Source organism: Arachis ipaensis, chromosome B2 (assembly GCF_059453495.1).
Source record: "Arachis ipaensis isolate K30076 ecotype BB chromosome B2, ASM5945349v1, whole genome shotgun sequence".
NCBI lineage: Eukaryota > Viridiplantae > Streptophyta > Magnoliopsida > Fabales > Fabaceae > Arachis > Arachis ipaensis.
This window is the reverse complement of record NC_142437.1, coordinates 101,498,498-101,506,168: the sequence shown is the minus strand read 5'-3', so window position 1 is coordinate 101,506,168 and position 7,671 is coordinate 101,498,498. Positions and strand designations below refer to the sequence as shown.

At 40.7% G+C, this 7,671-nt stretch overlaps 1 non-coding gene across 1 annotated transcript; it reads right to left on the bottom strand.

Annotated features, from left to right (window-relative positions):
* Positions 1 to 2,115: 2,115 nt before the first annotated feature.
* Positions 2,116 to 2,219, bottom strand: LOC148575034 (small nucleolar RNA R71). Its single transcript, XR_015906433.1, has one exon. It is a non-coding gene; the product is annotated as a small nucleolar RNA R71 (small nucleolar RNA).
* Positions 2,220 to 7,671: the final 5,452 nt, after the last annotated feature.

Sequence of the window (7,671 nt, the reverse complement as noted above, 5' to 3'; positions counted from 1 at the left end):
ACGTTGAGGTTAACGTGGCTCTTACTTGGGTAAGAAACGTTAGTGAAAAAGTTGAATGTCACTAACGTTCTCGAACCCATATTTTCACTGAACGTTAACACCACTAACGTCCTGAGCTAAAGTCTCTGCCCACTTCACAATTTCTCTCTGCAAGTAAAGCCAAGCCCAATGAAGAAGATAACTGCTTCAAACTCAAGATCCAAAGGCCCAGACCCAAGACTTGAAGAACCAACTAGAAGAGTAGTATATATAGGAGTAGCTTTGAATTAATTTGGGAGTTGAAAAATATAGGGAGCTTCTTGGCATAGAATTACTCTCTGTATTTACTTTCTCTGCACTTCTAGTTTTCATCATGTATTCTCCATCTTTGTTTTCACTTTCCAGAGCTATGAACAACTAAACCCCTTTCATTGGGTTAGGGAGCTCTGTTGTAATTTAATGGATCAATACTAGTTTTCATTATTCTTCTTCTATCTTTTCTCTTTATTTTACTTGAAAGCTTTCGATCTTCATCCAATTGGGTAGTTATCTTGGAAAAGAAGCTATTCATACTTGGATCTCTTCTGAACCTTGAAAGAGGAATGAAGAAATCATGTTAGAAATGCTTTCTCATGCTGGACCAAATTGGGTTTGGATGGATATGTGACTATAATCCTCTCAACACTTGATTTGGGAAATGCATGTGGTATAATCAGTGACCATACTTCATCTCTTCTCATGAGCAATTGACCAAGGAATTGGCTATTGACCAAGATTTGAGAGATTGAATTACAAGAAATTGTAATTCAATCACTTAAGATTGCCAAGGAGATCAATGAGTGCATTGATTGAGGAAGAGATGAAAATGAAATTAATCCAGAGAATGCAACATCTCCTAAGCCCAATGAACTCCCCATTTCTGATCTTATCCATTCTCTTTAATTTCTGTTATTTACTCTTATGAGCAATTTCCCCATTCTCATTTACAATTCTGCAATTTACTTCAGTAATTTACTTTCAGTTCTTTAATTCTAGCATTTACTTTTTCTGTCATTTACCTTCCCGCCATTTTATTTTCTGCAATTCTAAACTCAAATCCTGGATTCGCTCAACTAGAACATTCCTCTAATTAAAGTTGCTTGATCAATCAATCCTTGTGGGATTCGACCTCACTCTATTGTGAGTTTTTACTTGACGACAAATTCGGTACACTTGCCGAAGGAAATTTGTTAAGAGACAAGTTTTCCGTGCATCAAGTTTATGGCGCCGTTGCCGGGGATTGATTGTGCATCAACAATGATTAAATTGGAGGATAACTAGATTGAGCATTTTATTTTTGTTTGATTTAATATTTTGTTTGAGTCATTTACTTTCTGTTTTAGTTAATTTCTTCCCTTCCCCCTACTTTTTCTTTGTTATTTACCATTCATTTCACTAACCCACTAACTGTTTGATATATTGCATCACTCACACTAACAGTAATTCTGACAGATATACTTTATGCACCTATTCTCTTTGCTTGTACTTGTTGGTTGTATGACAGGGAGAAGAAGCGGGGCTTCAACTTCCTTTGATTCTGAACCTGAGAGAACCTTCCTTAGACTAAGGAGGGAGGCAAGAGAAAAACGTGTAGTTGGTGCTGAAGAAGAGGAGGAACACTTTGAGGAATACTTTGAACCAAACATGGAAGAAAACATGGAAAACCATCATGCAGAAGAGACTCACAACCATGGCGGAAGAGGTCGAGCAAATCATGCTGGGGAGGATAGAAGAGTTCTAGGCTCTTACATCAATCCAAACCCAGGAAACTGTGGAAGTAGCATTCAAAAGCCAACCATCCATGCCAATAATTTTGAACTAAAACCACAGCTCATCACCCTTGTTCAGAACAACTATTCGTTCGGAGGAAGTGTCCAAGAAGACCCCAATCAACATCTAACCACCTTCCTGAGAATATGTGACACAGTGAAGTCTAATGGTGTTCATCCTGACGCCTATAGACTGCTCTTATTTCCATTCTCACTCAAGGATAAGGCAGCCAAGTGGCTGGAGTCTTTCCCAAGGGAGAGCTTGACAACTTGGGAAGATGTGGTGAACAAATTCTTAGCAAGATTTTACCCTCCTCAACGAATCAATAGGCTGAGAGCTGAGGTCCAAACTTTCAGGCAACAAGATGGTGAGACTCTGTATGAAGCATGGGAGAGGTTTAAAGACCTAACAAGGAGGTGTCCACCAGACATGTTCAATGAATGGGTGCAGCTGCACATTTTCTATGAAGGGCTCTCTTATGAGTCAAAGAAGGCCGTAGACCATTCATCCGGAGGATCTTTGAACAAGAAGAAGACCATTGAGGAGGCCATAGATGTCATTGAAACTGTAGCAGAGAATGACTATTTCTATGCTTTCGAAAGAGGGAACACTAGAGGAGTGATGGAGCTAAACAATGTAGATCCTCTGTTGGCTCAGAACAAGCTCATTACCCAGCAGCTGGCTGACCTCACCAAGAAGATGGAGAGGAACCAAGTAGCAGCAATCTCCACTTCATCAACAAACCAAGAAGGAGTGAATGAAGAAGCAGAAGGTAGTCAGGAGCAAGCCAACTACATTGGGAATTCACCTAGGCAAAACCATGATCTATACTCCAAGACCTACAACCCTGGATGGAGGAATCACCCAAACTTTGGGTGGAGAAATCAACAAGACCAAAGCCTTGATCAAAGACGCCCAAATCCAAACAATGCAGCCACCCAACACTTCACATCCAGACCATATCAACACCCCATAACAACACCTCTCCACATTCATATCAAGGCCAGAATAACCCTCCTCAGCCTGACCTATCATCATTTGATGAAAGAATCTCAAGGATTGAGAATCTACTTGAAGGCATAAGCAAGGAGATTCAAGACAACAAGGTGTTCAAGGAGGAAGTGCGAGCCAGTTTCAAGAACCAGGGAGACACAATCAAGAGGTTGGAATCTCAAGTGGGGTATCTCTCTGAGCAAATTCCCAAACCCACAGATGGATTCCCAAGTGACACAGAGAAGAATCCGAGAGGTGAAACAAAGAAAGTAAGATGGGAAGACTGCAAGATGGTCACTATAAGTGATAAGGAGACTGAGGACAAGCCAAGCAAGCTGTCAGAACAACCTGAAGATACCTCAGTAGAGAAGAAAGAAAAAGATCATCAAGAACCAGAGATCTCACAACAAGAGCTGTTGAGACTCTATGCACCCTTTCCCCAACTGCTCAATGGTGCTGTGGAGAAGAGAATATACTCAAGGTTTCTAGATTTGTTTGCGTCTCTGCATGTAAACATACCATTCATCAAGGCCATCCAACAAATGCCTGCATATATCAAGTATATGAAGGAACTTCTTCCCAGAAAAAGCTCACTCAAGGGAGGCCAAACTATAGTGATGAACAAGAAGTGCGGCGCCCTCATTCAACCAGAGTTGCCTGCAAAAAGAAAAGACCCAGGGAGTTTTCATATCCCCTGTGCGATAGGAAAAACAATGTTTAATAGGGCACTCTGCGATTTGGGAGCAAGCATCAACTTAATGCCCTTGTCCCTGGTGAAGAGGCTGCAGATCAATGAGATATTACCCACAGATGTAGTCATCAGGCTGGCTGACAAAACTCAAAAACAAGCAAGAGGGGTGGTGGAAAACGTGTTGTTAAAGGTGGGGAAATACTTTCTTCCCACAGACTTTGTCATCTTGGACATGGAAGAGAGTCACACTCACCCAATCATATTGGGAAGACCATTCCTAGCTACAGCCAGAGCACTCATAGAAGTGGAGCGAGGGGAGCTAATATTGAGGATCCATGATGAACGACTCAGCTTTAATGTCTTCAAACTCTCACAAGAAGCTGACCAAGAAAACAAAGAACCAAGCAATGATCATAATGAGATGCTGACAGAGGAAACAAGCACTGAAGCACAACCAACAAATCTGAGAACCCCACTGAATGATGAACAAGGCAAACAACAATTGTCACAGCTCAAGGAGAAACTGGAGGAACCTAAACCACCAGAGGCATGTGAAGACAACAACAAAATTCCCTTAGAAGAAGAAGTCGCCAAGAGCAAGGCAGCATCAAAAGGGACAAAGAAGAAGGTACCAAGGGGGTGGAGGAACAAGAAGATCCCTACGGAAGGCTTCTCTCCAGGAGATAAAGTGATCTCAGCTTACTTCCCAGATATCCCCCTAATCTCCCCACTGTACCATCTCAGTTACCTAAGGTCTTCACTATCAACAGAGTTCTCTCCTTGGAACATGTAGAGATCATTGATACAACCAATGGATATAAGTCCAAAGCAAGAGGGGAGGACTTGAAGCATTATCAACCTCCCTGATGAAGGAGAAACGTCAAGCTAGTGACGCTAAAGAAGCGCTTCATGGGAGACAACCCATGTTTTATTCGCTTTTACTAGTGAATAAGTCAATATTCATGAATTCCAACCCAAACTTGGTGAAGTCCTTATATTGCAGTATATAGTGAAGAACAAGTTTGGTGTTCAAAGCGTGCCAAGAAAGCATGAATGCAACAGAGAGCATGCTAGTCTTGGAGCTTTGAACAGAATTTTTCATCACAGTACTCCAAACTAAGTTTGGTGTCACCCCATGGTGCCACCAATGTGCATATAAGGATACACAGTTAGTTCGTTAGTTGGAGTTCATGAATAAACAAAATCTTTTCTTCTCTTCATCATTCTAGCCGAAAAGTTTAAAAACTTTTCATGATATTGATTTTTCTTATTTTATTTTTATAGGGAAAAGGAAAGGAGCATTGAAGGAGATAGATTGGACAATTAAAGGAAGAAGGTTCGGACACCACAAAAGGATGGACTATACACTTGTTTTAAAAAGGGAAGTGGGAGCACAAGCAATCAAGAAAAACACCAGGAGGACAAGCAAGAAGGAGAGCATGGGCAACCACAAGAGTAAAAGGTGGTGGAGTTCCTTCTTTGGTCCATCTTTCTCTATGCTCTAAATAAGGAAGATCTTGTATGAAATAGAACTTGCTTCCATGTTAGTTTAAATTTTTTTAAAATTCTGTCTTTTAAGTTTTTGTTGAAAAGGTCTATGTTTGCTGGTCTCTATGTCACTGCATCCTTACTTTGCTTACTTGTATGTTTGTCCCTTTAAATCAAATGAAAAGAGAATGTGTGTTTTTAAAGTCCAGAGAGGAGTTCATACTATGGAGTAAGTTCATGAGTTTATGGTATAGTCATAAGTTAGCTAAGTTGGTTCAACCATAAGGTGGGAGGACAACTGTCTGTCATGAATACTATGCTTGAAACACACCCCATGAGACTAGCTAAATAAGAAGATCCTAATAAGAAAAAGGGAAAGAACAATCAAAGTTGAGGAATAAAAGAAAAAGAGTAAGCAATAAGGCTAGGCACCAATGGTTTTAATCTTGAGACATGTGTCTGTGGTGTTCCTGTGTGAGGGATCTACTTGGATGAATAAGCTCTTAGGGGTGCCTTATCACTTGGTAACTTGGGTTAACTAACTCGGGATTATCAGCTGAAAGTCCACTATCAAGAGTAACCCTCACTACAGAGCATTTAGTAACCCAAAGAGGTGTTGGACACCAAGGTCTCAAGAAAAGAAAATAAATAAACTATGTGCCTGTGGTGTGTATGTATGGGGGAGAGACTTGAGCAAGTAAGTCCTTAGGGGTGCTTCAACACCTAGCACCTTGAACCAACTGGTTTGGGAGTGTTGGCTGAAAGCTTATTTTAAAGAGTTGCCCCCTTACAGAACACTTAGCCTAAGAACACAAATAAGCCCTGAAATAACAACAAAAGGATCAATAAATAAAAGTTTCATGGGATGCAATCACAGTGAGTATTCTAGGACATGATAAAGGTCTGAAAGCCAGGAATGAACCTAAGTTGCTATGCATGAAACCACCATAAAACCAGGGACATGACTTCCACAAGAATGACTCATTTCTCTTGGCATTCCATTCATCATTCTCTTGTTCTAGTACTTGCTTAGGGACAAGCAAGCTTTAAGTTTTGTGTTGTGATGCCAGGGCATTTTGGCCAGTTTCACTGACCTTTTCTTTACTGTTTTTAGGGTAGTTTCATGCATTTCCTTAGGAAATAAACTAGTTTGGGTAGATATTCACTTACATCTTGATTCAAGCATACATTGTGCACTTTACATGATTTCATGAGGATTTTGCATGAATTTAAGGACAAATTGGATGTTGCATTTTCCATGACTTGGACTAGAACTTTGATGCACTTTATTGCTTGATTTCAGGACAAAGGAAACAAAGAAGAACCACATTAGTGGCTACATTAGTTACACTAACGTTAACACTAACGTGGAATGGGAGTAACTTGCAAAGTTAATGAGAAAAGTGATTGCCAATAACGCTCTCGAAGCTATCATTGCCCACGTTAAGAGTCACGTTAACTAAGTTAACGTGAACTCTAACGTGGAAGAAAGGAAATGGAGCCAACGTTAGTGACACTTAACATTATCACTAACGTTGGACCAAGCTCATAAGTGGACACGTTAGTCACCACGTTAACTTAGTTAACGTGGCCTCTAACGTTAAGAAGAAAGGGGGGAAGCCAACGTTAGTGACATTCAACATTATCACTAACGTTGGCCAAGTCACACTAGGCCACGTTAACTCCCACGTTAACCTAGTTAACGTGGAAGCTAACGTGAGGAAGGGAGGTGACGCCAACGTTAGTGACACCCAACATTGTCACTAACGTTGGAAGGAGCCCACACATGCCACCATGAGCTACGTTAACTCCCACGTTAACTTAGTTAACGTGGAAGCTAACGTGGATAAGGGAATGTTGAACCAACGTTAGTGACACTCAACTTTGTCACTAACGTTGGAGATGGCTAGCATAGGCCACATTAGAAGCCACGTTAACCTAGTTAACGTGGACTCTAACGTGAGAGCTAAGGGGCACATTGGAACGTTAGTGACAATGTTAAGTGTCACTAACGTTCTCGAAGGTTGGCAAGTCTACATTAAAAGAGCCACGTTAACTAAGTTAACGTGGACTCTAACGTAGGGAAGGAGGAGGCTTCTCAACGTTATTGGGAAAGTTGAGTCCCAATAACGTGCGCGAAGGACAAAGAGGCAACGTTAGTGGCAACGTTTGTGCTACTAACGTTGAGGTTAACGTGGCTCTTACTTGGGTAAGAAACGTTAGTGAAAAAGTTGAATGTCACTAACGTTCTCGAACCCATATTTTCACTGAACGTTAACACCACTAACGTCCTGAGCTAAAGTCTCTGTCCACTTCACAATTTCTCTCTGCAAGTAAAGCCAAGCCCAATGAAGAAGATAACTGCTTCAAACTCAAGATCCAAAGGCCCAGACCCAAGACTTGAAGAACCAACTAGAAGAGTAGTATATATAGGAGTAGCTTTGAATTAATTTGGGAGTTGAAAAATATAGGGAGCTTCTTGGCATAGAATTACTCTCTGTATTTACTTTCTCTGCACTTCTAGTTTTTATCATGTATTCTCCATCTTTGTTTTCACTTTCCAGAGCTATGAACAACTAAACCCCTTTCATTGGGTTAGGGAGCTCTGTTGTAATTTGATGGATCAATACTAGTTTTCATTATTCTTCTTCTATCTTTTCTCTTGATTTTACTTGAAAGCTTTCGATCTTCATCCAATTGGGTAGTTATCT